This window comes from Gymnogyps californianus, chromosome 9 (genome assembly GCF_018139145.2).
Source record: "Gymnogyps californianus isolate 813 chromosome 9, ASM1813914v2, whole genome shotgun sequence".
NCBI lineage: Eukaryota > Metazoa > Chordata > Aves > Accipitriformes > Cathartidae > Gymnogyps > Gymnogyps californianus.
Window position 1 is genome coordinate 20,544,486 of NC_059479.1, and position 20,185 is coordinate 20,564,670.

Sequence of the window (20,185 nt, forward strand, 5' to 3'; positions counted from 1 at the left end):
AACTGAAATGTTTGTGCATATGTAACAATCAATGCATGAAAAATATTAAGATGAAATTAGTGAAAGTAACATTTTTAAGAGGACTTAGGTATTTAGAATTATTAAAAGGAAAGATAGTAGAGTTTTTGGTAAGTGGCCTTCATTTTTCTGTGTTCCCATGTGTTTAGGATTTCATTTGAAGGGGATAAAGGATGCTAGAGCCTGCCTGTACAAGCAGAAGCAAGTAAGAGTGCCAAAGATGTAATACATTTCTCTAAATTTTAAAGCATCTAATAGAGCTATTCTTCTGGATTGCCAGAAGGGGCAAGAATTTGGCCCTTTGGCAGTGACTTTAATGAGAGAGACTCTCTTGTGTACATTACCTGACCGAAAGGTGGTATAGTGCACTGTTGAGTCAACACAACTGTTCTGGCTTGTTTTTTAAATATTTGCAGGGAGTTCACAGATGATTAGCTGACAACCAAGAATGAGACTCTAGAAATTTATTGTTTAAGAGAATCCTGGGCTTTTGACTCACACACAAGAACAAGGTTTTATAAGAATAACAGAGGGGCACTGAGTTCATGAGTCAACATATTGGGCTGGAATGCGGCCAGCTGTAGTCACGGAACAACAGTAGTGCGCTCCAGAAGTTGACTGCTTTCTGTGACTTTGTAAAATATTTCAGAATTTGCAAGAGCAATCAAATCTAGAAGAACAATTTCTTTAAAAAAAAAAAAAGTCTCTTTTTTGTTAACTAAAAACTGGACATGTACACCAAAGCAGCTCTTGTGTAATAATACATGTATCTATATGTGGCCCATCTCCACTAGCTGTATAACATGGAGATAAAGCTGTAAGAAAGATGCTCCGGAGAAGGGAAATAACAACAGATATTACAGGTTATATTGCTTCACAATTCGACAGAGCTGAGTAAGTATGCAGCTCACTCCCAAGACAGTCTAGAAGTCCCTTTTGCAGAGTATTTGAAATACCTACATTTTTGTTGCCGATCCAGTGATGTAGGTTTGATATGGAGCCACACTCAAACTGTTCACAAGTCGTGTGACTCGAGCTATATATATATGTTGGTAATAATGTCTTACAAACACAGACTTACAATGCTCGTGACTACAGTGGATTAGAGCAAAAGGCAAATGGATTCTTTTTTGTTGTTGTTAACCGCAATCCTTTTAGGGGCAAATCCTGCCCGGTCATTTGCTAGTTAAAGGTCCATAGTACACAGTTTAGTGTTAGTGATGCATATACTCCTAGACACAAATAATTTTATAAAAGATGGGAAAAAGTTCTGAATTGTGAAAATATGTTAACAATATGTAAAAATGCCATTGTAAGCTTTGAGGGTCAGTTTTTATTCAGGCAAAGCTGCAACTGAATGGTTTTCTAATCTTCTGTAGACAATAAATAGGAATAGTTAAAAGATCAACTAAAATCAATATAAACTAAACTGTAAACTAAACTAAGATCAATATAAATAATTAAACTAAACAGATAAAGAATCTTGATTTCTAATTTCCTTTTAGATACTGTGCAAATATGGACAAAGATAATTTTGAGAGGGTATGCAGGTGTCCTGTTAGGGAGATCCCATCTAATCTACTGTGGACGTGTAGAGACCATGGCATTTACACCTTATGAAGTGAACTTAATTCACAAAGATGCTATGCTCAGTTCAGACATGCTGATAGGATCAGTCCCTCCAAAATCTTTAAATGCATTTTATTACCAATTACTTTTCCAATAGTCCATCAGCTGTATCAAAGCACTATTTGCCTAAGAGTAAACTGAATAAGTAATTTATTGTCAGCTGATAGAAAAGATTGATATTTTAAATGCTGTATTTATCTTGCATTCAGTCACTGGAATGAAAAATTTTATATACTGGAATGTTTATAATTGACAAAATACAAAATATCCATATCTACTCTATGGGAAGAACCGGACTTTTGTTTTTGCAGAAAGAGGATACAAGTCCCCAATTACAATAATATACTATTGTCCCTCTTCCATCCTGTTGTCAAGTAATGATCATTTCCCTTTTCAAAGAAGTTAGTAACTTTAAAGATGTCATTTATCCTATTACAGAGGCAAACAGTGTTTACAATGAAAACCTTTAGGCTAAATTTAGTTGCAGATGGTTTTAGTTGTATTTTAATAACTACTTTTTGTAATTAACTGTAAACAGCACTGGTTTAGGTTAAGAAAATGTTATATATGTTTCTTGAAATACTTTTTCCTTTTTTCTTTGCTGAAGGTATATCTTTGCTTGTATCTAAACTGTTAACACTGTATATTTTCAGTTTTGAAAACTAAAATACTTTATAGATTTATTCATCATGAATTGAAATCACAAAGGAAGAAAGAAGTAATCCTGATAATTTTTATTTTCTTGCCTGTCTTTTCTAGAAATGGAAAATAACATTTATCTGTGAAATTATTACATTTCTAGAGCACGGGAATTCATCATTCTTGTTTTCTTTTACTTCCATGTCAATTTAGCAGCCACAGTAGGACTAAATAAAGTCAATCTTTTGATATATGAGGCCTAACATTTATTGAATAGTCAGTCACAATTCTTTGTTCTACATCAGCTGTGATTCTGTATTTCATGTTCTCCCATCTAAATGTTAACCAGGGTTAGTAATGTTTAGTTTTCAAGATTGAATGTGATTGAGTGCTTTCAGTCTGTGTGGCCAGACTACCAGGAGAAAAAAGATACACGCACCTGATAATACTAGATTGACTATTTTGCTTACAGTGATTTTTTTTTTTATCAGTATGTACAGAATGGAATATCTATTCACAAAGTAAGGTAGTTATAAATTCCAGAAGGAGAATGTGTCTATGGCTAAAATACTTGAGAAGAGTGTTTTCGTGAAGTTACTACACATCTGGATGAATAATACTTGTACCTACAATGTGCTGGAGCACTGCATAGAGCAAACAATGATTCATTCTCTTCTAATACACCTTTTCTTAAACAGGGTGATTCATATCAATACTTCCTTAGAGGAATGCACTGTGTTTTTATTTGTTACCAAAACTAGACTGCAAAACCCAACAGAAGATCTTTTCAGTTTCTCCTAAGACAGAGCTCTGTAGGAGTTTGTGTTGTTGTTGAATAGAACACACAAATGAAAGTTGACAAAAATTTAAGTGCAGGTCTGATGTAGATTCTTAGCTGACAGAAATGCCATTTGCTTTTTTCCAGTGAAGACATACTACTGAATCAAGGATAACAGATTCTGTGAGTTAGGCTTGAGAGAATGAAAAAAATCAAGACCATCTTACAAGTGCAGGCTGGGATTTAAGGAACAGAAGCACTAAGAACCTTTTGTTGATCTACCACAGCTGAAGTAACAATCGAATTGCTCAATGCCTCATCGCTAGTTGCTACAAGACAAAAATGCAGTGCACTCCAAGGGCTAGATGAGGCAGTGGGTCTGTGATTCCTTTCACTTTTAATCTAGAAATATGGTTTGTGGGAAAAACATACCTTGTATTCAGTTCTGTATCTAGATTTGAACAGCACCAGGTCCATAATCTCAGTTCATAGTGTACTTTTTTTTTTTTTTAATGTTCATCTTGCAGGCTTTTGGCAAGGTGTAATGCTCCTTTCAGTTATCTTTCCCAACTTGAGAGTAATTTTTGCTTTGAGCTATTATTGATGATTCTGCCCAGTAAGCAAATCCTTCTTCTACACATAATAAACTGTTGTTAACAAAAAAAAAGCACAAGATCACTCTAAAAATGAAGAAGCAAAGCTTATTTTAAAATACTGTTTTGCTGAATATGCATTTTGTCTCCTGTTTGTACTCCCAACTTTTCCCTATGCAATTCTCTACATATAATCATGGCGTGATATTAACCTTGGAAAGATGTGTTATGGGAAAGGAATCAGGAACAGAGGACTGAGAGTGCATAATTAGAAGAAGCATTTTTTCCCAAAAGAAGCCACTGGGATATCTGATCAAAAAAATAAATATGTATTTGTCAAGCAAGGCTAGCCTTCGGTTTCACAGGCTCGATGGCCAGAAGATTCTCTGTTGGTATAGCAGCAGAGATTGAGCAAGACCTTCTGCTTTTTAAGTACTGGAGTTGTAAGACACAAGCAAACAGTTTAATTTCTATAGCAGGAATTTGGTGATAGGATGTCAAAATTTTTAGGCTATTCCATGACACAAAAGAGATCGGGAATGTGAGGGCAGGGACGCTAACATTTTTTGGCACAAGCTAACAGTAAATAAGTTTAGCTGTAACATTAGGCTGCCCCTCAGCTGGTACACATCACAGCTTGGCTTTTCTTAAAAAAGCAGTTGGTAGTCTCAGTGGAGATGCCTAACACTGGGTGGATTTAAAGCCTTGGTCTGCCTTCTTGCCTACAGAAATATTTCCCCTGAAGGACCTTAGGGTGTATTAGAAAGGTGACCTGAGAAGCTAACATGGTTGTTATGCTTGCCATGCCTGATCTGCGAGTAAAGAGAGGGTCTCAAGGATGTTTACATGGTGCTGTGCAGTGCAGAGGGAGCTCAGGTCCTGAAAGCAGTATAGCTGCATTAACAGAGCACTTTGCTCAGACTTACAAGGTCAACAGCCTTTACAAAATAGCTATACAGCTACTTTGCCCAACATGGTGCTGTGTAAACATTCCCTATAGCCTCCAGTTCAAGTATAGCTTAGGTAGAGGCAGGTATTTCTGCAGTGCCCTACATTGTACTGTGGGCAAATCTTTGGTTTCAGAAAATCGTAATTAAGTATTAATATGTTGTTATTAGATAAAATAATGTGATAGTTCCATTGTAAACTGCCTGGCATTCCTGAGTTATTGTTATAATGGATGATTTGAGTCATCTTAAACAAGGGTAGGGTTCTATTTGGTAGAGTAAATTGCCTAACTGAATTCCCTGACACCCCAGCTAGACTGCTTTTGGCACCTGAACTAACCCTATAAGACAGGTTTGAGTATTTCCATGATATATTTCAGCCTGCAGCTCACAGATACCCTATCCTTTTGATGCCACTCTGGTTTTATTAAACTACATGCCTTGTAACTGGGCAAAATAGGATAATAAAACATATAGAAAATATTCTAATTAACTGATGCATGTTCATGTTAAGCTTTTTCGAAGATTTTTTTTGTGAATTCTCTTACCCTGAATGACTTCCTGCACTCTGTCTTCATTAGCTAGAATTGCTTTTTGTAAACTAATATGGCATTTTGGAAGTTCTCTAATCAGCCACCTAACATTCAAGCGCAATGTACTGATTTATGCAAGATCCCAGCTGCTAACTGATGTGCAATAGTTATGGCTAAATGAAAGTCTGTCTTGGAAATCTGTCTTTGTGATATGCAAGAGAAAGTATGCATAATGTTTCCCTCTCTTAGGATAATAATCCTACTATTTTGAAAACTGTACCAGGCAAATTAATAGAAACTACTTAAGGAATGGAGTAAGTTCACACAGTAATAAATATTATATATTCAGGAAAAGTCAACTCAACTTTTGTCACAATTGGAATCTTTAAAGAAGTCACTGAGCAGGTGAATGAGAAAATAACAGTTGATACAGTCTACTTTTATTTGTAAAAGCCAATTTAAAAAATTGCAGGTGTCAAAGGCTCCCATAGAATTTAAACTGTCAGAGGTTAAGAGGGAAGATCCTCATTTGGGTGAATAAATGGTTAAAGGATAGAGGAAGAATTAACGGTCAGTTTTCACAGTGGGTTTTGTAGCTGTAAGAGTATGTAGCTCCGTGCAGTCTAGCCACCTGATTATTTATTCAGTTTTTTGAGCAGGTTTCACATATTTGTGAAAGACAAGGCCTTTCCGAGATTTCAGTTTCTTGGGCTGGGGGGAATTAGACTAGAATTTGGAAAAGAAGTACTACTCAAACTTTCCATCTGTAGATCCACATAGGAAAACTGGCTCAAGCTGTTGCAGTAATAGTAATTAAAGTATAGTAAATGAGAGAACTTCAGTTAATCCTATTTTTTTTCCTTCATTTCTCATGTTTCATGTTTATGAAGCGCATTAGGTCAGGCCAGTGTGATAGGAGATTCAAAAATTCAGCAACAGAAAAGCGACTGAGAGTCAAATTTTAGCCTTACTATAACTGTGATTTAAGAACATACATAAACATGAATATAATTTTTAGTTGTGGATTGAATCAGTGTACTAGACCACTTTTTCACAGAAACAGGATGAAGAATTGCAAGCACAGGAGGAGAATGTATCTTCTTCTTTATTTGTACTACTATGGTAAGAGTCTCAATGAATAGTGTATAGTATAATATCAAAGGAATACAAATTAATAATACCTTTATTAAACAATATTTGAGATCAAAAGAAAGTCATAATATTTTAAAGACCAACATTCCATCAAAAATAGCTGATACAGGTTTCTGTTACTGTTTCCAAAATAAAAATGGTAGTGATTACATATTGATTGATTTCGAATCCCACTTCCACAATAGGAGAATTTTGACTAACTAAATTCCTAAATTTATTGCAAGGATTCAAAAAAACACTAGTTGTATTTTAATATTCAGTTGCCTTAGGGATTCAGAAAATGTATCAAAATAGAGGAGGTAATCCATGGAGATAGGGAAATTGGTAAGCAGCCAGCTCCCGTACTAACACAAGTGGATACAAATAAACAAACGATGTAAGCAGTGAGTGGCAAGCCAGCTTATGCTGGTGCCATACAACTAGACTACAGAAGCATGACATAAATGAAATTTTTAAAAAATCCAAAAAGCTGGCTGGCTAACCAATGTATGTTCTGTCTCCTGTGTTTTCCAACATCTTTTCACAGTTCATTTACTCATTAATGTAAAAATAATGGGATATAGAAGATGGTGCATGATTAAAATATTATTGGCATTCATACAGTGGTATTCTTTACTGAATGGCCTACTGAGGCTTTTGCTGTTTCAAAAGTCTGCTTAGGAAGCAAAACCATCCTGATTTAAATTTTTATTCTTTCCTGGATACTGTGGGTTATAGCTGCAATTGTGTGAATTGATCTAGTTCTGATTTTTTTTAAGAATTTACTCTCGTTGGTATGAACACAGCACATCTTTGGGAGAGAAATCTAGATAGCTGTAAGCCTGCTAGAGCTAAATCAATAGTTCCCCATGCATTTTGACATATCCTCTTCTGAAGTGTAATATATGACATATCAATAGTAACACTGATGGATTACTTTCCAAAGCATTTTAACAATTTTCATCTTCCATTTTATAGTTTTGTCATCACATTTTCTAACATTAAAAACTAGATCATTTTTGCAGGTCATCAATTTATTTCTATGCCATTCTACTCATTCATACTTAATATTCAGACTTCAAGTATTGGTTTTGCTTGTGTGATCTGAAAGCGATGTTGAAATTAATCTGATCTGAAAAGAAAAAAAGCGTTTCTCCAACATTTACGTCAGTATCTTTAAGTGCATTACTAAGCCAAATGGTTAAGACTAAGGCATTTCTTACTGTACAAGAACTTACAAAACAATCCATGCAGTGCTAATTTACAGCCAAAATACTACTTTACATTTATTGAATATTTTACAGAAAAAAGAAATCCTTCAAATGTACAAAATGTTTCAAAAGGTGTTTTCACTCATAAGCAGGCCGAGAGAAGCACCCGAAGCATGTGTTACTAGATATTTGTGCTTTCCTTCCAGTACCACAGGTAGAGTTAGGTTATCCCTGGCAGCAGGGCAATATAGCATTTGCTATTCAACCATTATCATCCCAAAGCTAGATGTGTGCTCATTAAAGATGATTCAAATTCATTACTTTGTGGCCATTCTTTTCAGACTGCAGGCGGCTGTTCAGTGTGGTAGTGTGTCTGCGTGTGGGAGAGGTGAAGTCAGGAGGCGGAAGAGGGAGTTATGTGATTTCCCTTTAACTTCAGCATTGTAAACAGAGCTTGGTTCTGCATACTGATTGCAGCAGGCAGCCAATGTCAACACTGACATTTTCAATCTCTTTCTTTTATGTCACATTAGTGGAAAGTGACCTGTTGTGTTTGTGGAAGCTCTGGAATCCCGCAGGAGAAGGATCACTCAGCACCGTGGCAGTCTGCCAAGTACAACTTGTTCTGAAACACAGTGGTGCTGAGAAGTTGTATTATCAACTGAAACGCAATGTCGGCTTAGCAGGAGATAGGTTAGACTGTTGATTAGCTGAGTTGTTATGACCAGCTTACCCTCCGGGGTACATTGCACCTCTGCTGCCTGGCTCTTCCCTTTTTCTTCTCCTTTCAACTTACGTGTTCTCTCGTACTCTTCTTGGAGGTGGCCACTACAGAGTTCAAAATTACGTCCTGTTCTAGCACTGTCCTGTATTCAGCATCTGTTGTGTACACTGGGAATGGAGGGCCTTCATTTATGAGGAATAGTTTCCTAAACTTCTAAATTGTTCAGAAGTTATATATTTTGTTCCAGTGATAACAAATGCTAAAAGCGTAAAAGATACTCATTTAAGTTCTAATTTTATTTCTGATATCCTATTTCTTTGGCCTGTTTTATGAAGGCAGAAGTCCTAAAATCATATCATACTCTAATAAGAATATGATAATAAATCCATCTAATCAATCAAGAATAATAAAATAGTTTAGCCAGTAGGAAAGGGAAGTAGCTTAAGTAAGTGTCTTGCAGATGGAAAAGACATATTGTGTGCTAAAAATACAAATGTGTTTGTATTGTTCCAAGAATTCCTGATTAACAAGAACAAACTGAGAGCAGACTAGGATTTACATCAGGAGGTCTTAACTTGAGTACTAGTACTCAAGGAGGAAGGAGTACTTCAACCCACCAAAAAAAAGTGCTTACTGCAGAAAGATGATATAAAACAAATTGTCAGGCAGATCAGAGTCATCTGATCTTTGTTCAAAGCTCCTAACATCTAAAACTTCTCATGGGCTTACTTTTATCTCCAGTCCTCAAATCTATGACTATACTTTGTAGAAAAAAAACTGGACTGTGTATGCAGAACATAGACGTTTATCACAGGGTGGGCAGTGAGACTCTTGCACCCAGTACTTCCCTGCTGCATGGGAACCACAGAAAATGGTGGCAGTGTGGAAAAGCGTAAACCCTTTCTATATGATTGCGCTGGGAGTCTGAGCAATATAGAGCTTGGCAGGCTTCACTAGCGGGAGGGTGGAGCTTACCCTGCTTTCCCATGTCCCTGCTGGGAAGAGTTTGTGACTTACAAAACCCGCTGATGGGCCCTCATCGTCCTCTGCAGTCTCTGATGCTGCAAGACCAAGGCACCAGTGAGCTGAACACATAGAAGGGAAAGATGGCAGCTGTGGCAGAGGGCAGCGGCAAAGAGTGTATGTTGATACTGTGTCTACGTGTAAAATAAATGAGTAAATACACTAGAATAAATTGGGTAAGGTAAGCAGATGGCTAAAAAATCTGGAGTTGAACAAATTATATTGGAATTCAATATAAAATAAAAGTAGTGAACGTGTGGAGTAGACTTTCAGAGGAAATAGAATGAGTATTTGTGTAATATGCAAATAACTATGATTTATACTCATTTATGCATAATATAACCTTCAGGGCCCAGACAGAAGAGAAGAAAGGCCTAATCTGAAAAGAATGAGGCAGGTTGGTATGTCATTTTAAGGAAGAACTGATGGCCTCAGAATTGTTGGAAACAATTTTTACAGATTTTCGTTGAATGTCTGACTTAAAGCCTATGGAAATTCACATCACACGACATCCTTGTCTCTAATTTAGAGAGACATGGATTTGATGGATGGACCACTCGGTAGATAAGGAATTGGCTGGATGATCGCACTCAAAGAGTTGCGGTCAACGGCTCAATGTCCAAGTGGAGACCAGTGACAAGTGGTGTTCCTTAGGGGTCGGTATTGGGACCGGCGCTGTTTAACATCTTTGTCGGTGACATGGACAGCAGGATCAAGTGCACCCTCAGCAAGTTCGCTGACAACACCGAGCTGTGTGGTGCAGTCCACACGCTGGAGGGAAGGGATGCCATCCAGAGGGACCTTGACAGGCTTGAGAGGTGGGCCCATGCGAACCTCATGAAGTTCAAGAAGGCCAAGTGCAAGGTCCTGCACATGGGTCAGGGCAACCCCACATACAAATACAGACTGGGCAATGAGTGGATTGAGAGCAGCCCTGCAGAGAAGGACTTGGGGTGTTGGTTGATGCAAAGCTCAACATGACTCAGCAATGTGTGCTTGCAGCCCAGAAAGCCAACCGTCTCCTGGGCTGTATCAGAAGAATCATGACCAGCAGGTTGAGGGAGGTGATTCTGCCCCTCTACTCCACTCTGGTGAGACCCCACCTGGAGTACTGCATTCAGCTCTGGGGCCCCCAACATAAGAAGGACATGGACCTATTGGAGCGAGTCCAGAGTAGGGCCACGAAGATGATCAGAGGGCTGGAGCTCCTCTCCTATGACAACAGGCTGAGAGAGCTGGGGTTGGTCAGCTTGGAGAAGAGAAGGATCTCGGGAGACCTTATAGCAGCCTCCCAGTACCTAAAGGGGCCTACAAGAAATCTAGAGGGACATTTTACAAGGCCATGTAGTGATAGGACAAGGGGTAATGGCTTTAAACTGAAAGAGGGTAGATTTAGATGAGATGTAAGGAAGAAGTTCTTCACTGTGAGGGTGGTGAGGCACTGGAAGAGGTTGCCCAGAGATGTTGTGGACGCTCCCTCCCTAGAAGTGTTCAAGGCCAGGCTGGATGGGGCTTTGAGCAACCTGGTCTAGTGGAAGGTGTCCCTGCCCGTGGCAGGGGGGTTGGAACTAGATGATCTTTAAGGTCCCTTCCAACCCAAACCATTCTATGATTCTGTGAGTCTATGAGTTTTTTCACTGACTAAGCTAAGCATCATATAGTACTGTTTGTTCACATTAGTGGCAAATACTAGCTCATGAGCTATAGGTTTCACTTTAAAAAATACCTTTGCATTGTTCAATTCTTTAATACTTTCTTAAATGAGGCAGTAAAAATGATGAAAAGAAGCTGGTAAGCTTTAAGCAACGTTAGCATATTTTTCGTACTGCAATTGCATACAGTCTCTGTATGTCATGTTATTATATGGATATGGTACATTCTCTGCTGGAGATATCTTTTTGAGGATGAACATGTCTTGTTAATATGAGGAATATTGTCAATGATAGAAAGAATATCAAAATAATAATTTTAAAGATTATCATAATTGTTGCATCCTGATCTGAGTCCTAAATATTTACTTGTATCTGCACATTACTTTATAAAGGCAGGTAATTTGCAGTGTTGGAAACTTCAAAGAATACTAAAGAAGAAAGATGATAATAGACATTTTTAAAAAGAACTAAGCAGCAGAGCAACTGCAGCTGTCAAAGGCTGCAGGATTACAAAATTTGTTGTTTAAATTCAAGGACAACAAGTGCAATAAGGAAACAAACATATAGAACACTGAAATAGTAAAAATGTTACGCTTTATTATTTTTGACCTACCGTGCAGTTTTTAACAGGCCACATAAAGTCTGCAGAACCTGCAGCACTAAAGACTATTTTGTAAGGCACATTGTAAATGGGTTGAACTTTGATTTTTCAGGGGACCTGTGGCTAGATATTACTTGTTAAAATCTCAAGCAAAGACATTGTATTCATTTGAGATTGTAAAGGTATATTTATTTTGTAGCTTTAAAATGTTGGCCTAATGTGCCCTGCTGAAAACTGAAAGCAGTGAACACATCTTTTGCAAGTGCTTTGTTCCACACTTACCAGAAATCTTATAACAACAATGCTGTGATTTTGTATGTGTAAACACAATGGAAAATGCAGTATTAATAAAGAACCATTTCAATTTAAAATTTTAAAGAATACATTATGAAATACAGTGTGGACTAAATGAGAATATAAATTATATATCAGAATTCATTTTTATTTTCAAAATAGCAATTAAAATCAAACAATAAAATACAAAACTAAATCTAGCAAGCATGAATCCATTGTGTTTGCAGTAAGTATGAGCTGACTCTGACAAAGTTTTAGTGAAGAATGGAATGTACAGGCAACCTTGAATTCTTTAGTTTCATTTAGTTTCATTTGGTGGTGTCATGGGTTTAGTGCATTAATTGTAGTCTTCTGTTGTGACTTACCCCAGCCAGCGACTAAGCACCACACAGCTGCTCCCCCCTCCCAGTGGGGTGGGGAGGAGGATTGGGGAAAAAAAGTACAACTCATGGGTTGAGATAAAAGCAGTTTAATAACTAAAGTAAAATAAAATATAATACTAACTAATAATAGTAAAAAATATAATGATAATAGTAGTAATAATTGTAATGAAAAGGAATATAACCAAAAAAAAAGAGAGAAGTAACACCCAAGAAAAGACAAGTGATGCACAATGCAATTGCTCACCACCTGCTGACCGATGCCCAAGCAGTGATCCGCCCCTCCGGGCCAACTCCCCCCAGTTTGTATACTGGGCGTGACATTCTATGGCATGGAATATCCCTTTGGCTAGTTCAGGTCAGCTGTCCTGGCCATGCTCCTTCCCAGCTTCTTGTGCACCTGCTTGCTGGCAGAGCGTGGGAAACTGAAAAATCCTTAACTTAGTTGTTGCTAAGTAGCACTTATCCTAAAACATCAGTGTGTTATCAACATTATTCTCACACTACATCCAAAACACAGCACTGTACCAGCTACTAAGAAGAAAATTAACTCTATCTATCTCAGCCGAAACCAGGACATCTTCTTAAATCATTGGAATGAGAATTTCTCTCAATCTTCCATAAAGTGTAATGCACCTCACTTTGGGGTGAAGAGGGAATGTCTGTATAGCTCAAACACATGCACCCAGGATCATGTGCACAGAATCAGACCGGGCGAGGGGTTTCTGGAAAATGAAGTTTGAGCAAAAGGAGCACTCATCAGGTCTGATTCTGCAGCCACACCCAGCATGGAACTTTCCGTGAAGTCACGCGCATTTTTATGAGATTTCTTGCCCTACTTTTGCAGACTCCAGAGACCTAGAGAAGCATCCAAACTTGCATGTGTTTGGATGAACTAAACCGTTTAATTTCTTAAGGACTCAGACTAGAGGAACGGGATATTTCTGAATTATGGGAAGCTTAGGTCTAAATTCAAATGCTTATGGAACATTGAGTTATATCATGTGTGAATAAAAAAATGCCTGTGATAGTGTCCTTAAAGCCAAATTCCCTCATGATCTTAGTCTTAAATTTTGATTGCCCTTGGGGAGTCATAAAGACACACTGTTGGTAAACTAAGGGATGTCTTCAGAAACACCCAGATTTACAGAGTCCTCCAGTATGTCCTTGCAGACTTTCATGGTGATGATCAGCGATGTCTCTGCTGCCTGTATCGCATATTCCACCGAGCAGCCTGCATTATCGCACCATCTTGCCAAAACCCCTTGTGTTGTACTGTGTACGGTCTGGCAGTTACTGAGGTGACATTTGGAAACAATGTTGATATAATCCAAGACTCTAGCCAAAGCCCATAGAAATTATTGTATTTTGGGTTAAGCTTGAAACCATTTTGTGTTTTAGTTTCCAACCTGTAAAATGGAAAAAATACCACCTTTCTTCCAGATTTCCTTCTGTCCTTTTTAGATGGTATGTTTTCTTGGGCAGGTATATTTGTCAAATATTATCTAGTATATTAAGTACATAGTACCTATGAAGATTTGAATTCCAAAATCAGTTAGGTCTAGACTCTATGGTAATAAAAAATGATTTTACCAGAAGTAACTTGTAATGTATTTACAAGCTTTGTGTCTCTGTTCAGTCAAATACCAAGTTTCAACTCAAACTTTGAGAGTGGTCATAACTGTACTGTGCGATTACTGCACCCACTGTGATGTGCTTATCAGCAATCTTCATTGCAGTTATGTGTACTTGCTTTATTTTTTTAACTGTCTCTTTGATCTTTCTCCAAGCTTGCAGTTCTGTGACCATTTCTGTTTTTATACCCAAGAGCAAAAGCTAAATAGGAGGAATATGATTAAGGATTTAGCATAAACCTGTTAGATACTGTGTCATTAAAAGCAAAAAGCACTTCCTGTGAATCAGAACATTTACGCTATTAAAATGGATAAAAGTACAATAGAATTCACAGATTTACTTAACATTTTTAAAAGAAAAAAAATCCAGTTTTCTGTAGAGATAATGCCATGGGAACTAAAGAAGAGGCATTTTGTCTTGTTAATCACAGATGTTACTATACAAATTCTTACATCTAATCCACTTGGTACAAAACTGTATTATAATGATTGAATGCTAAAAGCTTTGTTTAAATAACAACAGGGTCATCTTGCAAGCTGGTACTCTCCCATCTCACAGATGAAAAAGACAGAAATTGAAGTGTAGAAGCACAGCTCTTATTTGCAAAAAAGGTAGATTTTCAAAATGGATTAAATATATGAGACCCCATCAGCATCATGTTCCTCCAGCTTCCTGCCATTGGTACTGCGATCTGTCATGGCATTACTCCGGTTTCGTTGGGAATCACCTCTGTTGAGATCTTGACCTGTTAACTGTGCTATGCTGGCTTCATGCTGATACTCATTAACTGAATCTAAATCTTTCCACCTTGCCAATATGATGTTTAATTCATTACGGCCACACTGATACAGTGGAGGTAGCAGTCTTCTTACATATGCACAACTTCATAGCTAGGCTTGTTTATGTTGTAAATTAGTAATTAAACTTAATTGAATTTCTGAATGATCAACCCTTCAAAATTGAGCCTCTAACTACCTATAGTTGCTCTTAATTCGAAACGTTGGCATATAAATTTAGACATCTCCCTCACCGTTTTTTTCTAAAAATACATTGCCATAAATCACTTTACCAGTCTGTCAAATGAAGGACTACAATACTTATCTTTTTTCAGCCCAAGCATAATTTGGGAAGCTTCACTAACACTCCACAGTGTTCTTTGTATGACAGGTTTTTATTAGAGGTAAAAGCCTAAAGAAAGAGTTAAGGACGAAACTCTGAGTGATTAAAAAAGCACCTTCATGTGGAAAGGACTGTAAATAAAGTGAGGGCATAAATGAACTTACTCTCATTCCAGTCTTTTAGCTGCAAGGGGCCTCGAGCATACCACATGCTTTTTCACTTTTAGAGGCCCTCTACATAATACAAATTAAAACCAAGGCATGCCTTTTCTTAGAACCTCTGCCAGGCATTTTATTTTCATAGCTGTCAACTTTAAAATCATGCTTTCCTCTTACTGATGTTTTGATGGAGGTGGAAGAAAAGAGTGTGCAAGTGAACTCTGATTACTTGAATGAAAAGTGTTAGTCATTTGGACCATTTTCTTTCTGTCCTGCAGGTTCCTGGCTGACCCTTTTACATGGAGGTGGGGGTGGGGAACAACATCAGTCTAGACAGAAGAGGCCAACAACTAGTTGTCCACTCAGGTTTCAGATTATAAGTGAATAGTGTTCAATTTCTCACAGATGTTTGGCAGCCGCTGTGCTTTCACTCTAATCGCAAGCAGGATTTCTTCTGCCTGAAGAATGCAGTGACCAATAGACATACATAGACTCATAGAATAGTGATTCCATCTGCTGTGGTTTAGATTTATCAACTAGAAAACAGTAAGTTTTTAAAAGTGAGATCACTAGGATTATAGTCTTACTAAATACATTAAATTATTCAGACCTGGCACATCTTCTTTTAAAGTTTGGGGGGTTGAATGTTTGTTTCATGTAGAATGATACCTGTCAGTTGATTTGGTCCAGGGATTAATTTAGTCCTTTAAATCTAAAGTCAGACTGTATCTGTAAAGGCTCTTCAAGGATTAGGAAAAACATAGAGTTAAAAACTGTATGTATGCCCAGCCTACAAATAAAGGAATGTTTTAGTTTTCCCTATGCCACCTTATTTAAAAAATGATAATCTAAAAACTGAGGCATTAAATACAACACTCTTAATTTCTCTTTGGACACTCAGAGAGCTTCACAGTTGCCAGTTACCATGTCACATTACCAAAAATGTTGTAACTCAAGTTTAAAAGCACATCTCTTTTTCCCCTGTGTTAAAGAAGAATCTAACTTAACAGCTAGGTGTTTAAAGGCTTTGATCTAGTCTGAACACAGGCAAAGGTCCAGGTTGTCTCCATCTTCTCCCAAATTATAAATAAATTCACTTAATGTTAACTGAAGTGAAAAAAGGAAAGATAATACAGGTTGAACATTTTTGACTAAGTGTCAAAATATCATAGAATTTGCACAGTAGGGTGGTCAACAAAAAATGATGCCAGAATGATGACAGCAAAAGCAGTCCAGTGGCAAACAGGGTTGTATATAAAAAGAATATTGCAAATTAAGCCTAGGATAAAGAAGTTTTACTCTCTATGTAACTACAAGCTGATACTCTTCTGTTGCTGAGCATCCCGATGGCTCGTTATAGTTGTTTATTTAGTTTATACTTCAAAATATACAACGACAAAATTATAAGAAGCATATTACTCCTGTAAGGTTATCCCAAATGTGAAAGAACCCAACCATCAAAACCCCATTGTGGCCCTTAACAGGGATTCTGTTCTAAGAGATTTATTGGGCAATGCAAACAGAAACATTGTGCTTCAAAAAGGAAACAGAAAATGTAGGCTGAATAGCAGGAAGAGCTTTGTGACAGAGAGACCTATTAGATTGTGAAACAGTGTCCCAGAATAAGTGCTGGAAACAAAATCACTTGGAACATTCAGGAACTGATGAACAAAGTCTACTGGAAATACAAGGAAGGGAACCATCATGCCTTACCAGAGCAAACAACTGCTTCTCTCTTAAATTATCAGGGACTATCATTTATTACTCTGTACAGGAGATATCACAGTATGTATAGCTGAAGTTTCTAGATACTATCACAATTCAAATAACATTAAAATAATACTGTCTCACTAACACTTGGAAATGAAAACTAGTGTAAGATATTCAAAGAAACTCAAAAAACTGCTATTCACGGTCGGGGTACATACAGAATAAGAGCAGGTCAATAAGGCATAAAACCAAGTAAATGTCTTAGCCTAACTTCTCTCTATCCATCATTGTTTGAAAATGTTTGCATTGTAACAGAAAAGAGGAGAGATTGATTTAAAGAAGGAGGGTGATTGTGTTACTTCGAATGACTTTTCTAAATTTTAGAGGATATTCTGAAAGGACAGAAATATCTGAGGAGGATGTGGGTGAGTGGATGCAAAGGACTGATTGGAATTGGAAGAATACTTAAAAAAAACCCAGCACTTATAAAATCAGTTTCCCATACTTACCTATCTGTGATTTGTCAACAAAGGAACAAAAACTTGTCTGCTGAACTAAGTTTCTGGGAACACCACTCAGAATACACATTTGGAATGGCAAATGCTTAAAGAATTATTCAAACAACAGACTAAGAAATATTGTGCTGGAAATTTGTAAATTTTCTTGCATAATTTTCAATTATTTAAGTCAAGGAAAATCACAGCCTCCACGAGTTTTCAAGCTGCATACAGACAGAAATCATTAAATAAGCAATTTCTGATGTGTACAGTTGTTCTATTTTCCAACTTTTACATTTATGCTTCTGAGACTGGGAATGCCATACATTCCTAGCCAACACGTGGCTGGAAAGGCAACACGTCCAGTTCATTTGGAGCTGTGTGGGTCTTCTGTAGCTTTCAGCTCTAAGCAGGACTTCCAGAAATGAGAAGAATGGTCCCAGTATACGAAGTTAAGTTTTGGAAAAGAACTAAATTATCAAGAAGTTTCTAGCAAAGAGAGGCAAATGATACAAGGGCATCTAGGAGTCCATTTACAATTTTAGATGCTATTTGAGATAAGGCATATCATAAGTTACATTAAAAAATAACGGGAGGAATGAGGATGTATTTTGAGGAAAGAAAACCCCAGGTTCAGAGAATCTAGTGAACTTGCTTTTGAGCTAAGTCTCTTCAGTTTCATAACTTTTATCAGGGGTCTGATCCCATTCCCATACAGTACAGTACAATGTTAAAATGCTGGCTAACTTCATAAAAGGAGAGGCAATCTAATGGTTTTGATTTAATGCTTGATTTAATGTTTGATTAAATGAATACGGCAGGATATATACATTAAGGAGTGGTATAAAGTTAACTTTCTAAATCTGTATTTTTGAAAGTATATAAATTTGCATTTAGCCAGTTGCGATCTGCATTATCCTTCTGCCGCTGAATTCACACAGCTATGACTTGTTTGAAGACTGTCTCTGATGCCTAACAGCAGTGGCTTTCAAAAACCACAGGTGTTCACTGGTAGATGAGCAGATATTGTGTGGAGTTGGAGGGCACAGAGAATGCTAAATCATCTTTCTCAGAAGTGCTGACTTTTGGGATTATGCATACTTTTAGAATTGATGTCAAAATAACATCCTGTGAAGTGACAGTTTTGTAACACAGAGGAGCAAAACAAAAACAAAAAAATGTCTCCTAATGCTGTAAGATCAAGAGTCAGTTTCAAACATATGGTGATGTTCATTCATCTTCTATAATCTATGTATTTACTGTATGTTATATTTAAATTGACAAGTATAAAAGCAAGGGCAAAGAACTTGGTAGGTAAAATTTTACTGTGAAGTCTAAACAACAAACATACAGCTTCAGGCATGGAAGTTTGATTCTTTCTTTAAAGGGTGTCTTTCCAGTTCTAATAGAAAATCACAAGCTATCTATAAATATCAGATCGTAATAATTATCATAATAATCAATATAGACAGAAATTGATATTTCTTCTATAAACTTCTAAAATTTCCAAAGAAAGGCTCTGATTCTCTAGAAAATTATATAGTTTTTTTAGACAAGGAACGTTCCTATAGAACATTTTTCTGTTTCTGTAAAACCTGTGGGTTTTTTGGTTTATGCTACATTTTTTAGGCCTTTTCTGCAAAGGTCCAACTTTTGCTGCTATCCACAAGAGAAGCAAATACTTTATTCTATACTCTTTTGGTATTATTCCTTAATGGACCAATTTGGGGAAATCTCTCTGTCCCATTTGAAAGTTATAGATCTCTTCCTTTGCAGTAAAATTTTCATTAGATTATTATCATTGCTTCTTACTGAACTTTCTCCACTCTGAAAAACCAAGGCAGATAGGTCAACAGAGCTTTCTTAAGGCCATCGATTGATCCAGGCAGGATTAGAAACATGAAATTCCTGGCTTTTGCTACTGTACCCAGACCACTAGACCACATAGTTTTATGTCACGGAAAATTAAATCCAATTACTTTGCAAGATTTCTTCATGTGTTGCTTCTCTTACCCTGTTTGCATTGCTTTTTTGCTGTGGTAAAGATACAAGATTCAGACTTTAGAGTTAAAACTCAGCTTTTAATGAATCTGAAAACTAACATCTTTTGAAGAATAATACTTTTAATACCCCCAATATTCAGATTACTTCCAGATCAATCAGCATTTCAGCATGGGATGATATTGTTTTCTTCTGGCAGTAAGTAGCCCACATTATGACTTCACCTCTTAAATTTCCTCAAGAGGTTGGTTTTCACTAGAAGTGCAGTTTTTCCAAGCCATATTCAACTTAACTGTATCATAATTTAGGGATTTAATTTGTTCCATATTCTTGCAACTGCCGCTCTCAGCAATTGAATGGATGGCACTATTTTTTTGAAGCTTGGGAGCATAGAATTTGTTTGCTTAGGCTTTTATAGAATTTAAGAAATCAAAAAAACAAATAATGAATCCACTTCTATATAAGTGCTTATGTATATGTGTGGAAGTACCTACATACATATGTATATATATGTATATAAGTACTTATATATGTGTGTATTTTTTCTTCGAAAGTAACCTGGTTAATTTTTTATATTGTATTTGTATTATCATGCAGATACTGCCCCTAAGGAAAAGCCATTGCATGAAAATAATTTCTTGTGTAATATGACACAGGCATAGGCAGCCTATTCCACCCTTCCCGTAATAGTTTTCTGGCAGGAAACATGCCACAGGTTTTCTAAGACAATCATAGATATGCCCAGAGCTCTGCAATGTCTCAGTAGTTGTTGGAGCAGGGATGGTGAGTAACCACGAAGGATATAATGGTAGTTATACATTTGTATACACTGCATACACTGTGCTTTGATCCAAACGTAGCTAAGAAAGAATTCAGAGGATGGGTGGAGGTGGACATGAGGGAAGGTGAAGT